Source organism: Pezoporus flaviventris, unplaced genomic scaffold (genome assembly GCF_033815535.1).
Source record: "Pezoporus flaviventris isolate CSIRO_AGI_PZ_B2104156 unplaced genomic scaffold, CSIRO_AGI_Pfla_v1 ptg000009l, whole genome shotgun sequence".
Taxonomy (NCBI): domain Eukaryota; kingdom Metazoa; phylum Chordata; class Aves; order Psittaciformes; family Psittacidae; genus Pezoporus; species Pezoporus flaviventris.
In genome coordinates this window covers 5,018,996-5,045,045 of record NW_026892557.1, presented here as the reverse complement: position 1 = coordinate 5,045,045, position 26,050 = coordinate 5,018,996, and the positions used below count along the sequence as shown (strand labels likewise).

At 48.1% G+C, this 26,050-nt stretch overlaps 1 protein-coding gene across 8 annotated transcripts in view; it reads left to right on the top strand.

The window, feature by feature from the left end:
- PRDM16 (PR/SET domain 16) overlaps positions 1-26,050 on the top strand; it is a 273,952-nt gene that overhangs the window by 13,534 nt on the left and 234,368 nt on the right. The window lies entirely within an intron of this gene.

Sequence of the window (26,050 nt, the reverse complement as noted above, 5' to 3'; positions counted from 1 at the left end):
CTTCCCGCGCACCCGGTTCCCTGCTCCCTTCCCAACGCTTCCTACAGCGGGGTTTCGGCGGAGCAGAGCGCGGCTCGGGCAAGGGCACAGCGCGGCGGGTTTGCCCCGGCTGGACCGGCTCACGTTGTGCCGGGGCAGCGCGGGGCCCGGTGCCGGCGCAGCCCGCCCGCGCTCTATTTATCGTTGTTATTAGTACCATTATTATTTAGTTTCTGTTTCGCTCTGGCTCTGTACGAAACAACCCAGAGGCTGCACAAGTTCCAGCGCAGCCTGAGCTCGGCGGAGCCGCGGCCCCGCTCCGATTAACCCGCGGGTGCGTTCTCCGGGACTCCCCGGTCGGTGTGGGTATGGGGGGGTCCCCGCTGTCACCCCGCCGGTCCCGGCCCTGGGGGTGCCCTGTCGTCAGAAACACCGTTTGGGGGTGAAATCGAAGCGCGGTGTCGGAGCCCGCTGCTGCTCCGCGGCTTTGCTCGCTTTAAAAACCCGTTTTATCCCCGTCTCCCCGAGGCTCACTTTCCCTTCGTGCGGCTCGGCCCGGCCCCAGTGACACCGGGCACCGCCGGCGGAACGGGTGCTCGGGGCCGGGGTGTCCTGCGGTCAGCATAGCGCTGCGGCGCGGTTCCGGGAGGTTTTCTTCCAGTTAATGCCGTTTTTTTTCTTTATTTTTCTTTAATATTTTTTACGTAAACACGTTCAAATGGCCCCTTCAAGTAACTTTTTTTTTTTTTTTTAAGTCATCACTTACAGTTTTAGGTTCTTAAAGAGCAAAACAATTTTCAGCGCTCCCCTGGCTGGGCAGGCGAGGTTGAATAGAGCAGAACAGTTTTCTTTTTCTCCTTTTAATTTTTTTTACCCTTTATTTCCCCCCCATTTTTTTCCCCTCGTTCTCTTTTTTTTTCGCTCCGCAAAAGGCACGGGGGCTTTGCCGGTGTGCGCCGCCTGGCCTCTTCCCACGAGCTTTCCCCGTATAAAGCTCCCGCAGCTTAGGGACCAACAGCTCTCCAGTGCCGGGGCAGCCGAGGCGCTTGGGGGGAGCGGTGGGAGCCCCTGTCCCAAGAGCTGCCGAGCGGGAGCAGCGGCCGCCGGGTGCGCGGTGCTGCGGGAAGGCGGGTTGGGAATGCTGAGCCCTGATTAAAATCAGGTGTTTAACACAATACAAGGCCCAACGGTTTATGGGGTTTCAGCTGAGGATTTTTTTCGGGATCACAGTTCAAAACAGTAGTCCAAAGCTAAGGTTTCAATATCCCAGGAGTATGTATTTACAGAGCAGATTGAACTCGGACAAGAGGGTACGGATGGCGGTGTGTTCACACCGGCAGGGCAGCGAGGACCGCGGTCCGTACACGCACCAGGGGTGCTCCGGCCGGCCGTCGAGGGCTGCATTAAAAACACGGGGCCGCTGCAGAATTCTGTTTCATGGGGCAATATTTTAAGCAGATGTGAGGCTCCCCCGGGAATTCGGCTCTGTTACCTGGCTTGGAAAGGGATGAACGCGTGTGTGCGCCGGGCTGCGGCTCGCAGGGACGTTCTCGGTAGTCTTCACCGGGCAAGAGGCAGGTACCGGTGGCGGGAGCTGGTTTCGCTCAGCCCCGGTTGGGAGTCCCCCAGCGACCGAGGTGCAAGGGGGGTACCGGGACCCCCCCAGCCCTCGGGCCTCCCACTGCACCGGTGTCCTCGGGGGTGCCAGGGATCCCCCAGGACTCGGCCGGGCCGGCGGCCTCGTCCCATGGCGGAAGGAGGAAGCCCCGGCCGTCGGCCTCCGTCCTACCCGTGAGCCGGGGGAAAGGCGGCGAACACGCGGGTTTGGGGCTCCCGCTTAAAGCAAATTCGTTTCCTTTCGAAATCTCCGACTTGCGTTTGTAGGTGACGAACACAACTGCAAAACACGCGCGGATGCGTTGGAGTTCCAACGCTAAATAAATGTCCGTGCTGGAGCAAACGGCGCCCCGAATTTCTACCAGCCTGTTTGCTTCTCATTATTAGGAAGTTAAAGTTTCGTGGGTGAGGGCTCGGGCAGAGCTGCTGCGACGGGGACGTGGTCCCGGGTACCTGCTCCTCGGATTAGGACCCGCGGGGAGCGCGGGATTGCCGGGTACGGTTGTGTTTCCATTAAGGCTGTCGGAGCAGCGGAGCGAAGGGAGCGGGAGACGAGCGCGCCCGGGACCGGAGCTTTCTGCGGCGGCTGCGCCGGTGCTGGGTGTTGGGAACATGCCGAGGGCGAAAACGTGCCGCGATTTGGGGCATTCGGGGGGGGTTCTACATCCCCAGCTCCGCACCGTCTCTGCCGCGATCCTGGGGCCGGCAGCAGCAGCGTGATCACAACCGAATGGCCCCGCAGCCGCTACCGGGAGCAGGGACCCGCGCTGCCGCCCGGCCCGGCGGCGGCTCCCGGTGCGGGGCTCCCGGTGCTCGCTTCCCCCTCATTCCCCCCCCCCGGTGGCTCCCGGTGCGGTGCAGGTGCGGAGGCCGGTGGGTCCCCTCTGCCGCCGCGGCAGCGCCTTCGCCATCCCCCGCCCTGCCCCGGATCTGTTCAATTAGGCAATTAGAGATGCTGGGCGGATGGGGGGGGGGGAATCCCCTAATTAACGGGATGTGTAATTAGCGCTTCAACAGAAATTACCGAGGAGTTCAGAGGAGTTTACTCTTAAAAAATATATAGCTAAATCCTACAAATACCTTAAATCAATTCCCCACCCTTCCCACCTGATTTATTGGAGAAAGCACAGAGAGAACAACTCCAAAGTGCTTCCTTGTCCGTGTCCCAGGAAAAAGCTTGGCAAATGGGATGAACAGGCTGGTTATTTGTTGTGGGGTTCTCCCTGGACCTGCCCGCAGAGCAACAGGGTTAAGGTGCCAATGCTGGAGGAGATGCAGGAATGAGGGGTTGAATTTTGGCCTGCAGTGCAGGCAGTGCTTGTGGGTGTCTGTGCAGCTGGCGTGAGTGCGGGTGATGCTTATCCACGTGTGTTTACATCACGGGGCGTTTGCATGTGCATCTATAAATGCAAGTTTATAAAGTGCACTGAAGATTTATCCGTTACTCCAATGTCACTGAATTCCCGTGTCCTATAACCCCCCCATACTGATACAAAACATCTCTGTGTGGATGCATTTGTCGAACCGACAGTGCGCATGCAAAGGTCTCGTAACACATGGCAAAATCACAGGCACCGTGTGATCACAAACCCGTGCGTTGTGTGCTGAAATTGTGGCTTGTGTTCTAAAAACTTTGTGTAGCAACAGCTAAAGCTGCTTTATTTTTAGACGTTATATTGGAGCTGCAGTACGAGTTCAAGTTCAGCAATAGAAAATGAGGTCTTTAATGAGCTAAGGGAGGGGATATTTCTAAAGGGTGCTATTAGAAATGCCAGGTGAAGATGCTGAGGTCAGAACGAGCAAAGCATCGCTCTTCTGATCCCCCACAGACATTGTCCTGTGTTCGGTTGTACGATATTGGTATGAGATGACTTGGAAACGAGCAGGACTTGGAGCTATCAAGCAGGAGACAGCCAAATGCACCCAAAACACAATCTTTACTTGCTTCCAGGCAAAATGCAGAGCTTGGATTTCACAGCACAGGAGTAGTGTAATGCATCGCTGTTGGTCACTGTAATAATACCCAGCCCCTGAGTCGGAGGTAGCCGTTCCACTGCCGGTGCTGCAGGACTGCTCCTGCCTGCTCTGGGTTTACACCTGCCTGCACCAGCCACACCGTGCCTGCACACACATCCCAGTTGTGAGCACACGCACCGGAGGGGAAGGACAAGGGGATGTTCTGGAGAGGGCTGTAGCCTCTGCGGCATGGCTGCGTTCATTGCTGTTTGTAAAGCACTCTGAGATCCTCGTAGGGAAAGGCCCTACTGAGTGAAAAGTATTATTATTGTTATTATGCTATGATTATTATAGCTTCGATATTTCAGCAGAGCTCTGTACTATTTAATTCAGTGCTTCAAAGACAAAGGCCTGGAGAAGTTTGCAAACACTAAGGAGGCAAAGCTCAGGAGCCACCTTGGTGGTGGGGAATGTGTTGTGACTGCTCCGGCATAGCTGGGACGTGGAGGCTGCCTGTGACAGGATCAGGGAAGGAGCCCACAGCTTCAGACTTGCCTTTGCCTTTTGAGCTGTCAAATCTGCATTCTCTGTTGGTTATCTTTGTTCTTTCTTTCTTTCTTCCTCCCCCCGTTGCAGTAAACTTTTGGTGTGCGAAATTGGTCAGTGCAAGGAAACCCTGCGCTTCCAAGCCAGGGCCTTTGCAGCGCTGACGGCGAGCACGGCTGCGTGTGCTCGCTGTGGGCCGGGGCGAGCTCATGCTTTGTTTCCACAGCTCAATGGCTCTCCGGTTATTACGGGATATGTTTATTTTTTTCCCATTGAGGATGATTTAAATGATAAACCCGTGTGGTTCTGCGTGCTGGCTGCGGGGACCGAGCTCTCAGCTCAGCGATGCTTTTCTCGTGCCTGTTTCCCCATAGATATTTGTAATCCTGTAGGGCTAAATAATATCAATAAATACATAAACACACAGTGTCCGTCTGCAGCGCGGGATGAAGACATGAGAAGGATCCCTGCAAACACATTTGTTTCCACTCTCTGGTTAACAGCCTGTTGATATGTCACTACTCCGCAGCATTCCACACCAAAATTACTGCTGGTTTCTGGCCTTAAATATACCCCCCCCCCCTTTATTTTTCTGCAGGAGTTTCAGGTCAGGGATGTCGTAGTGGGAAAGATCTACAACCTTATTCCTTCTTTTATTTTCCTAATGGATTTTCATGCCTCACCGCTACCTCCTCACGGGCTGTTTGTTTTCATTTTTATTGCAGTAGGTTCTGCGTTAGGCAGCGTCTGAATCTGTAACAGGGCGTCCCTGTCCTGGGGAGGGTTTTTTTCCCCCTTCTCTTCACTCAGTGAATGATTTGATCCTCCTCGCTAATAAAAATGAAGTATGACTTTTGTCCGTGGAATAAGGGAGCTTCTTGGTGCTTCTGAGTGCTCATACCCTGAGCGAGCAGCTTTTTTTTCTCCTCTTTTTATAATTGGGATGAAATTTCCCTGCGGTAAGGATCATGTGTGCTGGCATTGGTTGGTAGGGCTGGAATCCGAACTCCTTTTCCACGGGGTAAAGTGTGTCTGTGCAGAGGTTCCCACTCACTGTCACTCTGTGCAGCAGCACTTGGTGTGTTGTGGGACAGTGGGAGAAATGAAAGTTTCCATTCAGAGGGTGGATGAGCTTTCACCCCAGTGATGTGCTTTGCCCAGATTTACGACACAAAGTTAATAAGGCGTTTTTTGCCGTACCACTGAACCCACTTTTGTGCTTTGGGGAGACATTTTCCAGGTGAAAATGGACTGAGACAGCCAAATTATTTCCAGTAGGCCACAGAATAATGCTGGCATCACGGGAAATGTTTGGCTGTGTTGAGCTGGCGTGGAAGGACTTCACCTTCCCTTAACCACCCGCTTGTGGTAGCAGGATGGACAGCACTGGGGGCTGCTGGACCTTCAGAAAGAAGCGACTGTGCGAGCGCGGTGTCAGGCTCAAACAGACCGGGCAGCGATTTATTTCTGTCTTGATGCTTTTACATCTTTCAGGTGTTCTGCTTTAAGGTGCTCTTTTGATGGGGTAGGTTTTTGGCTGCTCTGTTTTCTTTGGCTCGTGAACCGTCTTGCCAAGGCTGAGACACACACAATGCCCTGGCGTCAGTTATTGGGGTCAATTTAGCCATCATTACTAGATAACGCTGTCAGCCCGTTTGAGACCCGTATTTGTTTAATAGTTAATGTTCTGCACAAAATATTGAGGGTGAGGAGAAGTCAAACTGCAGTGAATGCTCTGCTTATTTTATATCCACTATAACTATTTTTGTCCATGAAAATTGGCTTAATTATATCAATGGAATGTTTCTTTTTCAATTCTGTATGCAATTAGTCCATCTTGCTGGCTGCAATTTATTTTAATAAAAAAATAAACCAGTGGCGTGTTCAGTTCCTCATCCCCTGGGGACAAATGCGATTGGTGTGTTTAATTTCATTAACTACAATGCGGCCTACTGGAAAAATGTATAAAATCAGCTTTATACAGCTTAAACACTGGCATTTGAAACAAATCATTACTGCATTAGCTGTCACACTGGTAATTCTAGAATCCAAGACAAAAATATTATAGCTGTTTTTATAACCCTCTGCAAATACACTTAAAATAATTTGTAATCATTTTTTAAACATGCCCTGATGTTTTCAGTTAAAATATCTTATCGCCACCAAGGAGGGCTGGCCGTTTGTTATCCTGGGGATGCTTTATGGAAGGATCCAGGGGTTGCTTCCCCTATGGAAACTCCTCGCCTGTCTGTCTGAAGCTCCCGGGTTTGGGGATGGGCTGTTTGAGAGGAACATGCTTCCCGGGTGTGTATTCAACCGAATTTCCCTGTGCTGCTTTGCAAGCCTGGCTCTGGGTAAGGCACGTGCAAGGAGCAGCTTTTCCTAGAGGTGCAGCCTCAGAATATTACTAAATTCATTGTTCTGGCTGTCCCCCCCATCCTTCCTTTCCATCCTACCCGGTGTGCAACACCTTAAAGTAGTTCTGGGTATTCCTTCAGCGAGGAGGGGGTGTGCGGTCCTCTCCCGGTTTGCTCCTGCGCAGATTCCCGTTGTGATTGCGGGAGGTGGTAGCAGGGCCCAAGTGCATCCTGCCCCCGACGATGTGGGGCTCAGGGGGGCTTCAGCCCAGGCTGGGGGGGGGGGGGGGGGGTGGGGGCAGAACTTGGTGCCTGAGCTGGCTCCCAGTGGCATGTCCTGCGCTTCATTGGGGTGGTTTTCCAGACACTGTGATTTAGCCCCAGCACTGTTCTGGCCCAGGCTGGTTAATGTGTGTGTCTCACACGTGAGTGTATGCGGTATTGGCATGTGTAATCAGTGCCCAATGTGTGTGCTGTGAAAACTGAGGTTAAATGGGCAAAACTTGGGACTTGTTTTTAAAAATGAGAGGCCAGATCCTCAGCACCTGTAAATCAGCATCAACATCAAGGAAACTCGTTTTCACCACCCGAGGACATGGCCAAGAGGTTCTGTGTGTATGTGCATAACATGTACAAATATTGGTATGTGGCTGGGTTAAGGGGATTCACTTATAGCATCTGCAGATCAATATCCGATGGAGGAATGTAGCTTAGGTTTGTGTTGGGCTTTTTTCCTTAATTTATGGAATGATCAATGATATAACCTCAGCATATTTTAGGCAGATTGCTATTTTCTGGAGTGGCATGGACTTCCTTTCCAAAGAGGTCATATACGGAAGATGGGCCATTCTGGACATGAGCCATCTTGTTTCCCTGCCTGCTCTGTGCTCTTTTTCTTTCCTTCCCCCCCGCCACTGCTGTCATAAACAGTAGTTAATTTTCTTTTCCGTATCTTTAACTTTATAGCAGCCATGTTTTGGTAGATGTGATATCGAGTTATTGTTTTATTGGTATTGCGGGGGAAAAAACCAGCTTTATTTCCTACTTGATACAAAATCACTTCAGGGGGGCTAAAGAACCTCAATGCAGTTTTCCTCATCAGGCTGAGGGAGCAAGGGGGCCGGGGGGAGGTGGAGGTAGTGCAGTGAAGCACATAGCAAGGGTGGGAAGGGGATGTGACTGCGTGGGTTCTCCTGCCTTGCTCCAGAGAGCCCAGCCCTGCTCCTGCACTCCGTGGGTTGCAAGGGGAAGCCGTAGCATGAAGGAAGAAAGAGGCTTTTTGCTCGCTGCTGCCGCACCTTCCGCACAGAGCAGCGTTACCTGAATGTTAAGTGCAGGATGAGGCTCTGGCCGGCTCTACACCGGTCGTATGCATCCAGCTTTAAGGGCTGTCTCTAGCACATGTATTTATTCTCAGGCCAGCACTGTTGTGCTTTGAGCACTGGGTGTGCTGCCCGTAAGGAATCAGGGAAGTTGGATGTGAAGTTGCTCAGGATGTGGAAAGCTGTGTCCCTGCACAGCACTGGGACTGGGGTCACAACAGGAACCCCACCAAGCCTTGGGAGCATTGTTTCACCTGGGCAGAGACTGGGCTGAGATGCAGCAAACACAGGAATTAGGGGGTTTTGCTAAGCTCATGAACTCGCTTTACCAGCTTTACCCTCAGCTACTTCACCTGTGAAAGGGGAGGGATATCCCTACCTGCCTTCGATTCCTGGATAAATGCCTTGTCAGTGATCCCTGGGTAGTTCCAGCTCCCACTGAGGTCACTGGGATGGGTTTGCCGAGTTTACCGGATCAGGCAGTTTTCTTCTTGTTTTGCAAGTTTCAGTTTTGGCTGAAAATGTTCTCTTCCATCTCAGATGCTGATGAAAAATGCTCCTGTTTACACCCAGCCTGGCATTCTCCTCCGTTCAGGCTAGCGTTTAGGGGGGGGTTATTTCCCAGTGAATGGACATTTTGGGCTCAATCATGTAATTAATTTTTAAATGGCTGTGCTTCAAGGTCACAATGTATGAAATGGCTTTAGGGTTTTTTTTTCCTGTTTATGGAAAAGGACTGGTTTCGTTTTATATTTTACTACAGAAACGTGACCCGAGGAACAGCACGACTCGCACATGAGCATGTATTTTAGTTTAGAATTATCACATAGGAATAAAATAAATTGCAATCCCTACATGGCACAATAGTTGTATTTAGGAAGCAGCTGATACCTCATGGAGAACTCTGAAAAGCCCTCTGCTCAGAAACAGTTCTGCTCATATATCCCATAGTTAATGAATAAAACCCAGATCCTTGTTACTTTGGGAGTTCTTAAATTCTCCCTGCTAGAATACTCTGCAAGTATTTATCCAGATACAGCTCAGGACAGGATTTGGGTCTTTGTCTCCTGTTCATGATAATATCTATTAATGAGGGCTTTTAGCAGCTGCTTAGTAACAGCAGCTGAAGGTGAGCTGCAGGAAATCCAGGTTAACCTCATGGCTGTGTCCCGAAGGAGATTCCTGAAGAGCTGCTGGTGCTTCCTCAGCCTCTTGGAAATGTATGTTTTCCCAGTACAATGTCTGGGCAGCTGAGGCCCCCTCAGGTAAATCCTGGCACTCCCTCGGCTGTTCTGGTGTTTGGGTTGTGATTATCTATTAGAAAATGGAAGCCTGATGCACCTGAAGCGCCATCACCATCGCTGTTAAACCAGGCCTCCCAAAGCTCGGTCCTGGCCTCTCTCGCACGAGCAGGTGGGTGATGTTAAAGGCCTGCCTGCTTCAAAGTGTATTTCATTTCCTCTCTGAACTTAGGTGCTGCTTCTTAGCTCGCACTCCAGATAAGCGGGTGTCTGTGTGCAGTGCTTCAGATGTGCCGATCTCAGAGTCCTGGGGGTGGGCAGAGGCTTGGTGGCACACACCAAGTCACACACACAGCCTCCAGCCCTCTCCATGAAGCTTCTTGTATGATCCAGGAGCTGATCCCACAGTGAAGTATTGACTGTTGGAATGGCACTGTCTGCTCCAGCAGATCAGGACAAGAGCATTTGCCACCCATCCGTAAATCTGTTGGTACCCCGTGACAGTAACTGGGGGGGTTTGTGGTCTGGTGTCAGAGCACTGTTGTTCAGCAGTTTGTGACCTGATTCTTGAGGTGTGGGCCAGAGGAATGTCCTGCAGGATTCATTCTATCCAGTGTCCCTCCTGTATGTCTGCAGCACGCATCTGGGTGACTCCATCATACTGGGGAGTTTTGCTTCTCGGCATGACAGCTGTGGATGCAGGACCTGCCTGGCTGGTCCAGGGAAGCTGAGTTCCTGTAGGTCAGTAATTCAGCCTAAGTCACATGCCTGGAGACTGAACAAAGGGCTGGGAGCAATGGTCCTCCCTGTCCTCCGTACTTAGAGACCTCCCCATCATTCCCTGGAGAAGCTACAACTCTAATAAATGAGGTGAAGCAAGAACCTATGGAGATTGCACAAGCATTGCTTTGCTTTGGAACCCTCCTTTCTTTCCTCATGAAAATACCAAGGGCATAACAGGGCAAATTGAGGCTCAGGTCTAATTCAAGACCAGGAAACAGGAATTCCACAATGGAAGTTTGCGTTTGACCTAGTACAGCTGATGGCCGCATCAAAGGCACCTTCCTCATAGCCAGACATTTACCCTTAAAAGCCTGCATGGCCTCGCTGCTCAGAACCTGGAGCCTGCTGAAGTTCAGGGCAGTCTTTCCATTGACTTTGCTGGACTTTGGAGCAGGCCCTCAGGCACTGAACTCTTCAGGACATCCACTATTTGCATGTAAAGATTTTTCCTTATATCTGAGTTTGGAGGTAACACTTGTTAATGATTAGCTACCAAGGGTCTGGTATAAGATATCCCTGTTTCCAGAGGTGAAATCAGCCCTGCCTTTGTCTCTGCTTCTAAAGTCCTTTTACTGATGTGACCTGGCTTTTAAAATATTGATCAACAAATGTTGTTGTTTTAACCTGTAATTTGAAGAGCCACATTCCTGATCCTTCCCAGCCTGAGGAATGTGTATTTGCTGCCCCTTCAGAATCCTACCATAAGTGGAATAATCCCATTCCGTAGTCACATTTCAGTAATTGAAGACTGAAGAGCCAGCTCTGAGGACTTCCCTGGCAATAGATGCTGGGTATGTCTAGTTCAGGGTGGCAATGTGTAACCATGTAAGGGTGCTGCTCGTGTTGGGAATGACAGATTCTCTTCAGTTCTGTCAGAGGAATTACATCCCACACATCTGAAAGGAGAAGAAGCTCTGAAAGCACAAAGCTCTACCTACAGATTTATCTATCTAGAGACTAAATATTGGAGGAGTGGTGGTTTGGAGCATTCCTGTGCCTCCGTGCTCCCTTTGGAACAACAGAAAAAAGCACTCTTGAAAAATTACGGAATTCTCCTTGCAGTGTCGGGTTCCAAGATAATGATGTGTCTGTGTGTGAAAATATTAAATTGCAATAACATGCGGAGTGAGTGGCTTTCTGAATGGGGTATTCAGTTCACAGCTTGGACTATACATAAAGCTAGTGAGTGACAGAATACAAATGGTGTCATAAAACATCAGGGGAATTTACAGCCAGTCTGTCTTTTTGATCTGTGGTCTATCTCTGGAGCGCTCTCGATCTATCTTTAGTTAATGAAACAGTTAAACATATTTAATTATTTATCACTGGTTAATGTCAAGAGTTATCAAAACAGATTACGTCCCCCCTTCCCCACACACGCACTTAAAGGTATTGCAAGAACTCTATAAATTGTGTGTGCTAAAGTCTGGGATGTTTCCTGTTCAAAGATAATGCTTTTAGAACGCATCTCTGCATGTCCATGTTTTCAGATCGCAGTTGTTGGGTGAAAGCAATTGGAGCCTTTCATTTCTTTGCATGAGAAGATGTTTATTTCTGCAGCTTTGCGTGTTTCTTACACAAACTGCTTCTACCCAGGAAAACGGGGAACTAGGAATTCAGTTTCTCTTAAGGTGAGAAACGAAGCAGAGCGGAGGGTGTGAGGTGACCGACGCTGACAGAGCCAGGCTGAGAAGCCATTCCAAGAGTCCCTCTGCTCTGCCCATCCTCTGCGCTGGGGGGTCAGCCCCAGCAGGGTCTGTCGAGCTCCTTCAGGGATCATGTCTGAAGCCTGAGCACGCCACGTGTCCTTGTGGCTTCCCGCTCTCTGGGTCCTCTCGCATGTGCACGCAGTCTCTAAAGAGACTCCTGGAGCTGCGGATCCTCCCCCGACCTGGGCATCTCTGGTTTTCCAGGACAGGAGGTTCCTGCCTTCCCCCCTGCTCCCCTCTCCCCCCAGCAGAGGTGTTAATCGGCACCCGCTGAAGGCTGCCTTGAGCTGCTAAAAGCCGCTGTTTGTTACTGAATCTCATCTGGTAATTCTGGGCTGGAGGTAGGTGATGGGGATCCCCCTCTGCCGTGCCACCTGGGTCTCCTCTGTTGGCAGATGGAAGAAGAAGTCATTCTTTCTTCTCTACCTAAGCTCTCTCTTTACCAGTGGTTTTAAATTGCTCTCCACTCCTGACAGACTACCCCCGTTCAAAGAGAAATGTGGAGGAGGTTGATGGTTCTAGCAAGTATTAGGAGTCCATTACCAGAGGACTGAATCCTGTTGGGATCTCTTGGGAGACACCCCTCCTTGGCCCACCAAACAGAGTATGGCATTGTGAGCAGAAAGGGCAGGGGGATAAAGGAATCCAGCCTCGCTTTCCTCTGACAAAGAAACCTCAATACTTTTATTCAGCGGAAAATGGAATAATACTTGTGGGTTTGCTTTGAAAGCCCCAGCCACCGGCTACTTTACGCGCTGCGGATGGTTTCTGTGTGGGGAAGAGCTTTCCTCAAGGGGAGCGGACTTTACACCTGACACGAGATTAAAGGCATCTCCGTGCCAGCACGTTAAACATTTTGGGCTTTACTAGAAGAGCCAATGTTTCATTGCGTTCACGTGCCAGGCAGCAGCAAAGCCCCTGCTGCGCTGCTGTGTAGCACCACTCACCACACAGATGTGTGGGAAGCAGCCTGGCCTGCTGGAAGTAAGTTTTATTATATGTCATGTTCCCTTTAAAATGCACCATGTAGTACTGTTCTTTTGGTAAAGGTAGGCAAGGGACTACTCCAGGTATTGCAGCACTCCTAGCTACACAAAAGCAGCTCTCATGTAAGTAGTGTCCCTGCAAGAGCACGAGAGCTTAGTGGGGAAGCACTGGAGTTTTTCACGTCTCAGCTTCTGATGCCTTCGTTTTAACTTGTATCTCAGTGAGGCAAAATGCACATTGCAAGTAGAAATACACCACTACAGCAAGGTGCAAACCTCTCTGTTAATAGGAGTGTGATATCGGAGTTGGCCTATTGGCATCTGCCTTGAAATACTGTACTCTTGGAATGGTGCTTGTACAGTGGTCATTACAGACCAGGAGCCGATGGAAGGAGGGGGTGGCTAAGCTGACGTCTGCTGTGAGGAGCAGATGCTCTCTTGCTGAGCTGAGCCCTCTGACCCAGGGCTCTGATTGTGGCAGGGGCAGAAGAGTCAAGAGACAGCACAGACCATTCCTGCTCTGGATTTACACATCTGGGAACTGTATTGGATTTGATTTTGTCTAGTTCCTGTTTTGCTGAGAGCAGGAAAACTCACCAGGGCATCTGCTGGTTCATTGTGTTGCCTTGTGCTATTTTCAGTGCTGTAGACCAAAAATTTGCTGTGCTGTTAGGTTAATCAGTGTATTACATTTGATACTTACAGCTGACGAAGAGCTAAGTCTGTAATGCAAGGTGTCAGAGCCAAAGGAAGAGAGTTTTAGTATCAGAGATAGTCAATGAGGCACTTCAAGTCAGGTTTTCTGCCTTCAGTGCCTTGTGGGTAGTTTAAGGATGGTAAACACGGGGTGTTGTAGATAACTGGACTTGTTTAAAATAAGGAATCCCTGTTTTCTTGTGGGATGGGAGCTGCTGGGACAACATCTGTAGTGAAATACCCACTGGATGATCTGGAAAGAATGTTTTGGTGACTGCAGGCTAGTTCTGGTCCTGAGCTCTCCAGCCAATGTGTATGTCGGAGCGAGTGGTGTTATTTGCAAGGGTAAAGTTATGCTTGTAGTGAAACATTTGTGTAATGGAGCCCAAGCTGATGGTCCTGTTCTGCCACCTGCCTGTTTCTCGCTCTCAAGAGAGTAGGTAGAATAAAGATAAGGGAGGGAACGTAGAAAAAGGCACCGCTCTCAAAGTAGCTGTTTTATGTACAGCTTTTCCTCTGCATTCCACAGGCTCTTGTTTTGCCAAATCTTTCTCACTCCCTTTCCTTATCTGGCTTCCAAAATCTATTGCTGGTTTGTTTTAAATGGTGTAAAGCTGTGTTGGGAAGCATTGGCCATTTCTAAATGCAGCTGAAGTTGTTGTGAGCTTGGACCCTCCAAAACCAGGGATTCAGGGTTGGTTGTCCTCGCTGGTAGCTGCTGTCTTAAAACTGAGCGAACACACGTCTGAAAGCCAGGCGTGGTTTTTGAGCTGGGTCACTCAGAGTGAAACCATTTTTCCTGCCCTCCAGAACTGATATTTTCATTTCTAATCCCTTCAGAATTGCAATAATTCTGGTTGTCAGACTCAGGTTAGCACATGGAAACACGTGTCAGAAGTAAGCGTGATCTCATGGTTTGTACTGGGCCTTGGTCTCTGCATTTGGGAAAGGGAAAATCAACAGCATTTTGTGTGTCTGTGTGAGGGAGATGTTAGGCTTTGGATTCCCTTTGGACTACAGCCATTGCTTGCGTGGGCCAGGTTTCGTTTTAGCTTTGTCCCTTGGTACCAAGAACTGTTACAAGAATGATACTATTCCTCTTCATCTTTCTCTCCTGTGGTGAAATAGGAACACTTGGATCCTCTGCTACAGGCTTCGTAGCACCTTAGATGTTAAAAGGCTTGACCACATGTTGTTCGAGGCACCTACCTGTAGGATTGAGTCCTTCTTGATGCCACCTCCATCAAAACAGGGTAGTTGTTTTGTCAGGGGTCAGTCCTGTGCACAGATCTTTCTCCCGTGCAGCAGGGAGGTTATTTGTAGTGCTGTGGTGTCTTGGTGGAAGAGCTATCAGAGTCCAAAGCATCATGTTAACAATATGATAAATTATTGATTAGTTAGTTAGCCCAGGCCTCAAGTGTGAGTAACTGGTGTCCATAAATGACTGATGCCCCCGGACTGCAGCGGAGCGGGGTGGCACTGTGCAGGAAGGTTTCATTTAGGGAGTACAACCCTGGCTGTGTTTCAGGACAGGATGAGTGAGGCTGACCCAAATGCAGAATCCAGATGCTTGCATGGTTCAGCTGCGGCCTCTCTGCCAAGGCAGGTGCTAATTCCTAAGCAGTTGTGATGTTTGAGTAAAAGGCTGCTCAAAATCAGGTCTTTCAGTCAACAAGTCTGAAACACACAGTGCTGACTCCCAAGGGATGGCTCCTCTAAGGACAGGGCAGTTGTATCAGTGCCCATGTCACATCTAAGAGGATAATGACCACAGAGGTCTCCCAGTTTAGTGCTCACTACTTGTTCATGGAAAGCATCTTTATGGTAGGGGTTACATCTGAATGGATTCTGTCTACATAATTAGTGTAGGAGCTGCTCCCGGCAAAGGGAGATCTTGTGGGTCAAGCGTTGGAATTTTGGATACAGTCTCTTGAGCTGCTCTGGAGCTGATTTGCACTGTGATAAATAGCATCAAACTGGCTTTGTAGGAGGGGGCAGCTGGGATGATGAGGTACCAGCTTTAAAAGGCAAAACTCTCGGTCTGCAAGGGAAAAGGATTCTGAGAGTACTTTGCAGCTGCAGAAAAAAACCAAATTCTATTCCTAATCCTTGAGGATGGGTAAGAGGAGAAGTTAGGATTAAAATGAATGCCTGGCTAAAATGAGATGAGATCTTTCTCACTTTGGTGGGAACCAGTCTGTCCTTGTGTGTGAATTGCTTTTGGCCTTAGCTCCAAAATATCTGTTAAAATTTCAAGTACTTTAATTCCAGTAATTATTAATTTGAAAGCATTATTTTATCCCATGTTAAACTTGAAACCAAGCACATTCAGTTGTGAGAACCTCACAGGAGAGGAAGGAAGAAAAAATACACTGTTGACCTAAAAGATACTTATTCCTGTTATTTCTCATGTCCATTTCTTGCTTCTTTGCTTCAGTGCAAGGACTTGGTCTTCTATTTGCTGTTTCCACACTGGGAAAGTGCTGTAATATTGTCCCTATGTGCTACTGATTGATTTGTATTAGAGCCCTGTCACCAGAGTCACTTGGCTGTGGGGTCATTTGCTACATAGAGGGAAACCAACCACAGCCCCAAACCCCGCCACTGCAGTGAACCAAGTGCGTCTTCTACACTTCATGTAGGTAAAAGCCTTAAGGAAAACAAAACCCAGGCTGAATCCAGAGCAGATTTCCTGGGAATGGGAGATGCGCCGGTGAGGAGCTGCAGGTATTTTCCACATTAGGATTGCTTGATGTGCTATAATATGCTGATAGAATCTCCCTTGGCCTGACGTGGAGGGACTGGTCCTGCCCAGGTTTGGATAATCCAGAGGATTCCCTGGTCTCTGGCACTGGATGGAAGCGGATGGCGGAGCTTTTGAAGTCTCCCCATTTACGTGCGGCATGAGTTTCCCATTTGATTAAACAAATGATGCTTTGCTTAATTTGTCTGTGTTGGCTATTTTTTATGAAATATGCACTTAATTAAGTAAGAGAAATACAGAAACATGTTTATTCTCAAGATTTATGCGAAAAATGAGAACCCCACTGAAATTTCCAGTAGTGAAGCAATTAAGTAATGGAATTCCACAGTATAAACATAGTATAATTCAACTATAAAACCGATGTCTAAGTAATGTTAATGAGCTGACTTGAAGCTACGAAAGCTCGAAAAGTTCAGTTACAGATGAAAATTGAATTTGTTCTGAATTATAACTGAAATAAAGTTAGTTTGCAGGGGGAGCAGCCTGTGGTCCCAGCCCAGGCTCTGTCTGTGTGTATGGGATGTCAGGGTAGTAGAACTGGTCAGGACTGTATAGGATCTGGATGTGCGGCTTTGATCCATAGCAACATCAGTAGACAGATTATAACGTGCTCCAGTGGTAAGCAGTGTTTGCAGAGAGGGCGGAGGGAACAGGAGCTCTGTGAAGAGAACAATTTTACAGTTATACAAAGCTTCCTGTGAGTTACCAGCTCCAAGGAGCTACGAAGTCAGGTTCTTGCTGATTTCTTGTTGAAAGCTTGCATATGCAACCATCCGTGAGAGAGAAAAGGAGACCAAAAGCAAGCAGCCCCGTTTCCCTGCAGGCAGAGCCCCAGATAACTTCTCCATCATTTGGACTGGCAGTTTGCAAAATCTGTGCTTGCTTGTTTCAATATATTTCACAGCAACTCCTTAAATATTCTATTTGCTGCAGTGAGAGGCAGAGCCTGAGAGCCATCACTCAGTAGACGTGTGTGTAGAAAGAAGCTCAAACCCATCTGATTCTTCAGCGAGGTTCCAACATGAACACTGGCAAAATCTTGGTCTGGATTTAAGCTTGAACTCTGCATTCGTACTGAAAACAGGGAAGTGTTGGAGCAAATCCTGGAGCTGGCAATTTTAATGACCGGGTTTCTGTATAATCTCTCCTTCAGAAGCACTGGTTTGTGATGGAGACCTCTGGTAGCACAGGGAAACGGGTTCTCTCCAGTGGCACTGGTTTCTTCGTAGGCTCTTCTCTTCTTTTGTCACTGCTTTTACCTGAAGCTTCCTCTCTAAATTCTCATCTCTTTTGGTGAGTTTCTTTTCAGTCTCTTCCCAGGCTGTTAAGTCAGGAGTTTGCTGTGAAGGTGATGCTTACAGCACGGAGGTGACTTCTGCCAGCCATGGCCCTGCAAAATTTAGGCTGACGTTTCCTTAAGCTGTGTTTAAACCAGGTCCCGGGGGGTTTCCTTGCACTCTGGCCTCCATGCCACGTTTTCCTTTCTTTCCTCATTCCACTTCAGAATGTTGTTTCTATCACCTTTTCGGCCTAGTAAATAGCACACCCAAGATTTATGGTGTTTAAACTTTTAATGCCGTAGCATAGTTTATATTTTTTGCAGCATTATTCAGACGTGTGATGTTATGGTTAGTTCAGGTCCTAGCGAGGAACTCTTTCCTTGTGGGTAGTTCCTCTTTGCCAAATAGTATTTGCACTTGCTTCAGAGGACGAGGAAAGGAATGTGCCATAAATGTTGCACAGGATTAAAACTGTAGATGGCCAAACCATTGTGGATGGGGACTGAAAGCCTGAACCTGCAGCCTGGAGCATCTGTGAACCGCTTTTCCTTTGAGGGGCAATCTGTGCTGCATGTTTCTTGCCTTTCCCAATGCAAATTTAGTGCAGAATCAATCATTCCCCTCTGCATCGGGGGCTTGTGCTGCCATGAAATGGTCATCTTCACTTTGTTGCTGGGGTTGTCTGCTTCTGAGGTTGGGAAGGGTTTTCATCATCAGAATACATAGGGAAATACCTAAATGGAGTTGAATAGGCAACAGAGAATGCAAAGAAGGACTGTATTCAGCTTTCATTTCATCTCTTACATCGTCCTTATTGAATATGTGACTATTAAAGAGAAAAGAAAACAAAACCCCCACTTAGAACGAGCGAATTGTGGGGCACATCTGCTTGCCCTGCCTTGCTTTCACAGGGATTCCACTTCTGTGAAGTTTCACGAGTTTATAAAACATTAACTACTCGGAAAAGAACAACAAACATTGTTCTCTCCTCAGCACAGATCCTAAACCCCAGCTACCAGATGGACCAAGGCCTGCACCCAGCAAGGGAATATTAATTTTGATGGAGAGAGCCTTAGTGTTCTGGGTATTAAATGATACGCCTTGGGAAATGCAGCACAGTGGATGTGTGTTTGTACTGAGTAGTGCCTTTGTCTTTCATATATAAAACCCACTAATTAAAATATAATGTAAAAACCTGCAGCATGCTGGTTATGTTTTAGTGTGCTGCTAAGGTAAATAAAACTGAAACAAAAGAGATATATGTGTATGTATAGGTTGGGTCATTAAAAGTGCATTGTTAAATCGCTTTCTGCCACAACATTTCCGAATTAAAAGCTGACCAGAAATCCATCTGGAATTGGGCACAAAGGCACATTAGTGTTACTGTATCCGGACTTCTGCATTTGGCCTATGGCTCATTTGTGCTGCCGGGAACCACTGCGCAGGGAAACAGCAGCGAGCTCAGCTCCTGGAACTGGACCTTTCACAACATCTCCAGTGGTGCAGCACAGCCCCTGGCAGTGTTACCCCAGGGCTGAGAGCTGAGCTCCATATGCTGTCTGGTGCTTTGGATATAGGGTCCCTTTTAATATGTTCAAACCAGAAACAGCTTGGAATATTAACTGAGCTGGACCTTACAGCTCGCAGTGTGTAATGAGAAAAGTAGACAAGCTGTCAAACTTAGCAACTAAGACTGATCCTTTGCAATTTAAAATGAGGAATATCATATATGAAACTGAACCGTTTGATGTGAACAGCCTGCTCCAGTGGAAGGTGTCCCTGCCCATGGCACGGGGTTGGGACAGGATGGGCTTTAAGGTCCCTTCTACCTAAACCAGTCTGTGATTCTATATTGATGAATCAAAGCATGGCAAAGCACTATGGGCTTACAATGGCAAATCAGTACTACCTTATTTTATCCTCTATGTAAGGAAGTGTGTGGCCTCCCTCATGCCTTTGGGAACCAGTGCAGTGCACACGCTTCATCATCACAGCCCTTTGCTGCCCAGTGGCCAAAGCAGGTGGCTGAGGTGGTGGAGCCTCCAGCCCTGTGGAAGGTAATTTTCCATTGGGTTTGTTCTGCAGTGAATGTGGAACCCCATCCCCACTACTCGCAGTAGTATTAATAATGTCTTTCTGGGCAGGAATCCAAGGTTGAAGGCCTGGGGTACAATAAAGGTTACAGAAGGTCACTTCATCACCACTCTGTTGCTTCAAGAGTGCGTAAGTGCCCTCCAGAATCTTCTCCTGGTCTTCCTGGCATAGAATATGGCCACCTTGGTAAGGAGAGAGGAAAGAAATAATAAGATCTTTCTTTATGCCACGATCCCCCTGAAGAAAAAGCTTAACATCTGATTCAGGTTTACTGAAATAACAGCAGATGTTTATCTTGCAGTGTATGGCACATGGCACTACATCTCCTAACCCCTCCTGGAGCTTGAAGCAGGGATTCTGGTCCCTCATTCAGCACTTTCAGGCTTTGTGCTCTTTCTGCAATGTTTTCATTTCTCTGGAGCTTAATCTGCTACCAAAGTGTTTGTAAGTGTCCCGTTAGAAACCGTGACGTGAGGAACAGCAACGGGGGCTTTCGGTGCTTCCTTCCACTGAGCACAGGGTGAGGCAGCTGCTTACCTGCAGCCTCCAGCAGTGAGTAAATGGTGAGAGCTTTCTCCAGGTCTCATGGAGAATCCACTTGGGGTTTGGGACTGGGGACAGAGCAGTGGGAAAAACCATCCTGCCCTGGGAGAGAAAATGGGGAAGGAAAAACGTAGGGAAGAATTCAGTCTTGGACTTACACAAAGTGAAACGTTTTCACGTCTGCAGTGTGTGTTTGTGTGCATTTTGTGCACACAGACACTGAATTCTGCTCGCTGCAGCTGTAGAAAACTGCTGCGTGACGGAAACAAGTTTCCTTCTAGCCCCAACCTGGAAGTGTTTGAAAGTGTCGGTGTCCTTGTGGAAGCAGCGGTGACGTTCAGACCAGTCACTTCACCCAACCCTTCTTGATGGGCAGCTCTTCTTGCTGTCGGATCATGGAGGGGGCAAGGAAGCGCAGAACAGAGAGGCAAAGGGCTGCTCAGCTGTGGAAGGAAAAGAGGAAGCTCATTGCTTGCTTACATGAAACCTACTGCACTCTGGGTCTAATCTCTCTTTCCCAGCAGACTGAGGGGCGGAAGGGTGGAGCGGGCAGGGTGACAATTCCTTGTTGTCCACGTCTGGACACGCAGAACATGTGCAGCAGATTCCTTCCTCTCTGCGGAATGTTCTAGAGATGCCACGGGACTGTCTTCAATTGAGGCAGGTATTTGGGTATTTTCAGATATTCCTGAGCTCCACTGATCCATGGATGTTGTGGCTTCTCTTCCACATCCCCTCTGAAGCATGGTTTATTTTCTGTTTGAATCAGTGCAGTCCTTCTTTGTTTCCTCCGCTGAATTCTTTATTTATTATTTCCTAAAATGATTTGATTTTCCCCCTCCTTCACAACACATATGATTGCAATAAGCAGATACAAAATAGAACCAAGAAACAAAAGGCTGAACATGCTGATAATGTACATTTGGTTTGTATTTATCGTTTTAAGATGTGTTTTAATTGGTTCACTACCAACATCCTGGAACTCGCAGTCAGTCAGAAGAGAAACCTGTTTCATTTTAAAGTCAGTTCATTTCTTCCTCCTTTCAGCTGAGAGCAGTGGGTAAGACCCTACTGTAGGATCTTCAGATTTAATTGCATTAAAACATTTAAATAGAGGATTAGAATGCATCTTGGTTTGCTCTTCTCCCTTGGATTTCCTCGTGAAATGGGGTTTTAAAAGCACAACAATGCAAAACACATTTTTTTGCCTTGTAACGTAAGCCTTCATGCATAATTTCTAAAGAAAATGTGCAGCTCTAAACCTGGAAATAAACAGTTTGCAAGCTTAATCTGTTTAGCTTAATGAAGAGAAAGTGAAAAGGTGACACAAATGCCATCTGAAAGTGCTCACAACAAAATGTGATTCAATGGACTAAAGGTGTGACAACCCCCAATTTAATACAGGCCTTTTATGTATTTTATATATATATGTAGGAGGAATGAAGGAAAACTGGATTGGAGGAGGGATCTGAAGGCTCAGCTCGTCTATCCTGGACAACAGCAAGCTTAAATGTTGCCCATCTTTCTGCTCAATGTTTGTTAACTGTGTTCTTCAGCCTCCTCAGGACAGTGCCAGTGACTTGAAGTTTGTTGCTGACAACTTGAACACAGGTTTGATGCCTCCTAAAAGGTCTGCATGTACCAAACAGGAATTAGTCTGAGGAAGTCTTGCAGTGCAGGAGGTCAGCCTGGCAAACCACAACACGGTCCTCTTGACCTTGCCTTTTATGAGGTTAGAGTCAGGGTTATTTTGGACTGGCAGCTTCTGTCTTCAAGGTGGAATTTGGTTTAGCAAGTTTGCATAAACATTTTGGATTTTAAAGGGTAAAAAGTGTCCTTCTGCTCTTAGTGAAATCAGAGCTAAAATCAGAGCACCCTGAAAGAGGGTGGGTGCATGTATTTCTGTCTTATGCTTCATGGCAATGCACTGTACCAAAAGTCTCAATTTTGTTCTGTAAAGGGTTGTCCAAAACCCCTGTATTTAAACTCAAAACCTGCCAGCCTGCATCTTGGTGGAGTTTTCAGGGTGCTTTTAGATGGGGATTGGTGATCACACTGTGGGCAAAGCAGGAGCTGTGTGGATGGTGGGGGTCTGCTCTCTTTGCTGGTTCTAGCCTTTGCCCCCAGCAGCTTTACAGTGATTTTACAGCCATTGCTCTCTGCTCTCGGGTGATGTGTGCTGCCCTGAGCTTCATGCAGACGCTTGCTCCTCTATGGGAGGAGTCCCTGAAGAGCCGCTCTCTGTGTGACAATGAAGGTTGCTGCTGCTGCGGTGAAACTGCTTCACGTGGTTAGAACAAATGGAGAAGTTCATGAACAGAAGTGGTGAGGTGGTGGAATTACCTGGAAGTTTTCCTTGGTTAGTGTCACACGGCGTCGAGACCTGCGGGAGCTGCTGCAGCCCGGAGAAGGGCATTGAGCAGTGCCGGGGTCTGGGTGGGCTGTGGATGGAGATGGAGATGGTGCGTTAAGAAAGGCTTTTCCCCCCAAAATGGGCAGCTTTGGAGGTTTCAAAGCTGAGGTCTTGAAAGGGAGGTTTTGTGTCTTTGGGGAGGGTGAGTAGTTGGACACTGTTCAGGAAAGCATATGGAAACTTTTGTTTTAATACATGTTATGGAGCTTCCCTTTTTCCATTTGGCTACTGGAAATGTGGGGAGGGGGAAGATGGAAAAAGACTCAGGTTGTTTGCTGGCCAATTTGGTCAAAGGAGAAAAGCTGGGAAGTGTCTTTTTCCATGAAGGTTCTTGCTGGAGGCCTCTGCCCAGCTCTGCCATGTTGGGGCCCAGCTCTGCAGGGAGCTGGGAATGGGAGATCCCATCTCACCCAGGTGCCTCTGCAGTGTTTCTGGGATGGTGCAAAAGCCGGGAAATGAGCAGGATTCAAGCCATGCTTGGAAAGCTGGAGTTAAAAAGGAAGGGCCAATATCGCACTACTGCGGTCTGCAGAGTTACTGCAGGAAGGAGTTATCCCTCCGGCGCTGTGATGACAACATAAATAGTTCTCTGTGCTATAAAACAAATACAGAATCATTTCTGGAGTTCAGTGAGCTGGGAGCGTGCCAAGTCTGCACTAATTATCTTGTGTCTTGGTTTTATCATATGTATTATAAATGATTTCTTCTGCCAAAGTGGCTGCACACTTTCCCTGGTATCCTATTACTCATTTAGGTTTCTGACCACCTTCTCACATGTACTGATTTCTCCTGTAGCTTTCTGGGGAACAGTTTGTTACCTGCTCCCACAGCAGTGCTGCTTATTCAGATGCTTTGAAAGTGTGTAAGAAAGGAAGAAAAGAAGGTTGAAGTGTGATATACACCCTGCGGTGTATCAGCCTGTGCCTTATGTGCGCATGGTATGGTCCTTTTACTGCCCATGAGGACGTTGCAAAGGGCAGAACTGTATTAGAGCAGCTGCACAATGGAGATGACTTTTCCTCTGTGACAGTCAGTGAAGAAGTAGGTAAATGTCTTTGAAAGTGGAAGGAAAACGGTGGGGGAGGTTGGGCCAGAGCATTGCAGAACTTGGAGAGAGAAGAGCTGAAGCGATGGAAGATAAAGAGGGTGCAGAATATGATCAGATGCAAAAGGAGAATTGGGGGGTGCGGGGTGTGCAGAGGGTGCCGGATATTCAGTGTGCCCCAGGAAGAGCAGTTTTGCTGTAAGCACCCCTCAGATGCTCTGTGGTATCCAGTTCATGGGAGCAGTCAGTCACCCAGGGATGACAAAGGGTCCTTGCTCTGGAGGGCTGCGATGCTGATGAAACGCTCTTTGAACTCTTTGAGGTTTCTTTGGTTTCTTTCTTTTTCTCCCTTCTTTTTTTTTTTTTATCTTGTGGGTTTTTGCTTTCTTCCAAAGAACAAACCAGGAACTTCCCATGCAGATCCAGCCTGGCGGGACAAGGACCCTTTTGAACTATGTGACATACAGTCCCTATTCAAAAGAATCTTCTCGCAGCTTCCTAAGGAGCCCCGGCAGTATTACACTTGGGTAAAGACAGAGCAAGCCTCTTTCATGAGGACAGCAGTGACTGCAACCAATGCTGAGGGAATTCCTGAATGGAAGTGGCAGCTTTGCTCTGCTGTGTTTCCCAGAGCCTTATTTGCTGTTGTCCAGCAGTGAAATAGATCTGAATAGTGAGATTCTAGTGAATTGTAGTTTATTCATCTGGACATATGTAATGGAATTATTCATTGTCAGTACTGGTGTCGTGCTTTCTATCGTAACGGTGTGTGCAATTTCCTCCTGAATCTGAGGCCTCTGCTGCCAAGAGCTGTGTCCAGTGTGGAAGAGATTCCACAGTAAAGCTGGTCAAACCCATGCAAATGTCTTAAATTTACAGTTTCCTCAGCAAAAATCTGGAATCCACTCCTATTAAAAAAACCCGACCCTATTTTTAATTCTGCAGAGGAAAATAAATAAAACGTAGTGGTATTTGCTTCCCATGGGAGCTGGACATCTGGGAGGGTGTTCTGTGCCAGTTCTTCCCTGAAAGAGTTTGTATCCAGAAGGGGATTGTCTTTATGCAAACTTATTTAGCTCAGATGAAGCTCTATTGAAAGCTAAGTGGAAGGTGGCAGAAAAGTGGTGCTGAATAGGGTGAAAATCAAGTGTGAGTGCAGCCAGAGATGTGAATCCTGTGACCTTGCTGTTCTTCCCTTTTTACACGTGGGGAAGCAGTGCCAACCCTGCAGAACTTCTGCTCGGCAGTGTTACTCGAGATCTACCTCACTGAGACAGTGCTGATTTATGGATGATGTTAGGGTGTTGTTAGGTGGTGGTTGTCTGTCAGCAAGTTCGCCTGTTGATTCACAACCAGAGTGAGCGAAATCCAATCACTGCAGCACGGAGGCTGCCCGTGCCAGCGGGTCACCAAGGATGCGTTTCATCCTTTGCAGTACTTCAGTCGCATTTAGCAGGTCAGGAGATGGGTGCCAGAAGCTTGGTGTGATAAGAAGTTGCCTAAATTGGGGCCATGATGGGTTCTCCTGGGGAAGGCAGGGAGGAAAAGTTCAAAGCCTGGTATTTCTGTGCACAAAGTCCAAATACCTGCCAAGGCTCTCTGAGGAAGTGTCTTTGCCAGAACCATTAAAGGAAGGTTAAAGAGGCCAGACCTTTTCTCAACATATTTGACTTGCTCTTTGTTTCCTCTCTTCAAGGTGTCTTCATGTTACGTTTCTTTGCTTCATGAATTCTTTATTACCCTGATCAGTCCTGATGTACAACCTCATTAGAAAATGAGCTGGAATGTAAGGTCTGTCAAATTTCAGAGACTTCTGACATGGTGGGTGTCGTGGTTTAAACCCAGTCAGGTAACTTGTTCACTCACTCCCGGTGAGTGGTGCCGAGCTGACAACAATCAAGGTCCGTGTTCGTCTCCCCCCCCTCCCTGCACCGGGGCTCTCCCCTTCCCCGCTCCCGGAGGAACGGGGAGGAGGATCGAGAGAGTGCAACTCCCACGGGTTGAGACAAGAACAGTCCAGCAACAAATCACCACCGCTACTATCAGCTAAAACAATGATAAGGGAAAATAACAAGGGAAGAGAATACGATACCACCGGCCAAGAAAACGAGTTCCACCCGGAAGCCCCTGTCCTTCCGGGTAACTCCCAGTTACCCCCCACCCCGGGCATGACGTGCTGTGGTATGGAATACCTCCCCGGCTAGCCCGGGTCAGGCGCCCCGTCTCTGCCTCCTCACAGCTTCCCCTCCTCCCTGGCAGAGCATGAGCCTCACAGAGTCCTTGGTCAAGGTAAACATCACTTAGCAACAACCGAAAACATCGGCTTCACCAACGCTGCTCTCAAACTAGAAGTCAAAACACAGCACTGCACCAGTTAACACAAAGGAAAAACATGACTGCTACTGCTGAACCCAGGACAGTGGGGCTCAAAGGCAAAGGAAAGAGAGAAAGGAAAGAGGTGAATGAGGAGCTGTCAGACAATGGAGAAGTCGGTCTGTTTGGGGATGAAGTTTTGCAAAGTTCAGAGAGGAAAGTTGTGGAGTTGCCAGGCAAAAGACGGAATTCAGTTTATTTTGATGGGAATTTTGGCACAGAGGAGTTTTTCTCTTACTGGTGCTACTGAGCACTCCTGCTTTGGGTTTGTAATCCGCATTTTGAACCGGTTTACCGTGTTACTTTTTAATGAGGACACAGAAATGAAGGGAAATCATGATTTCAT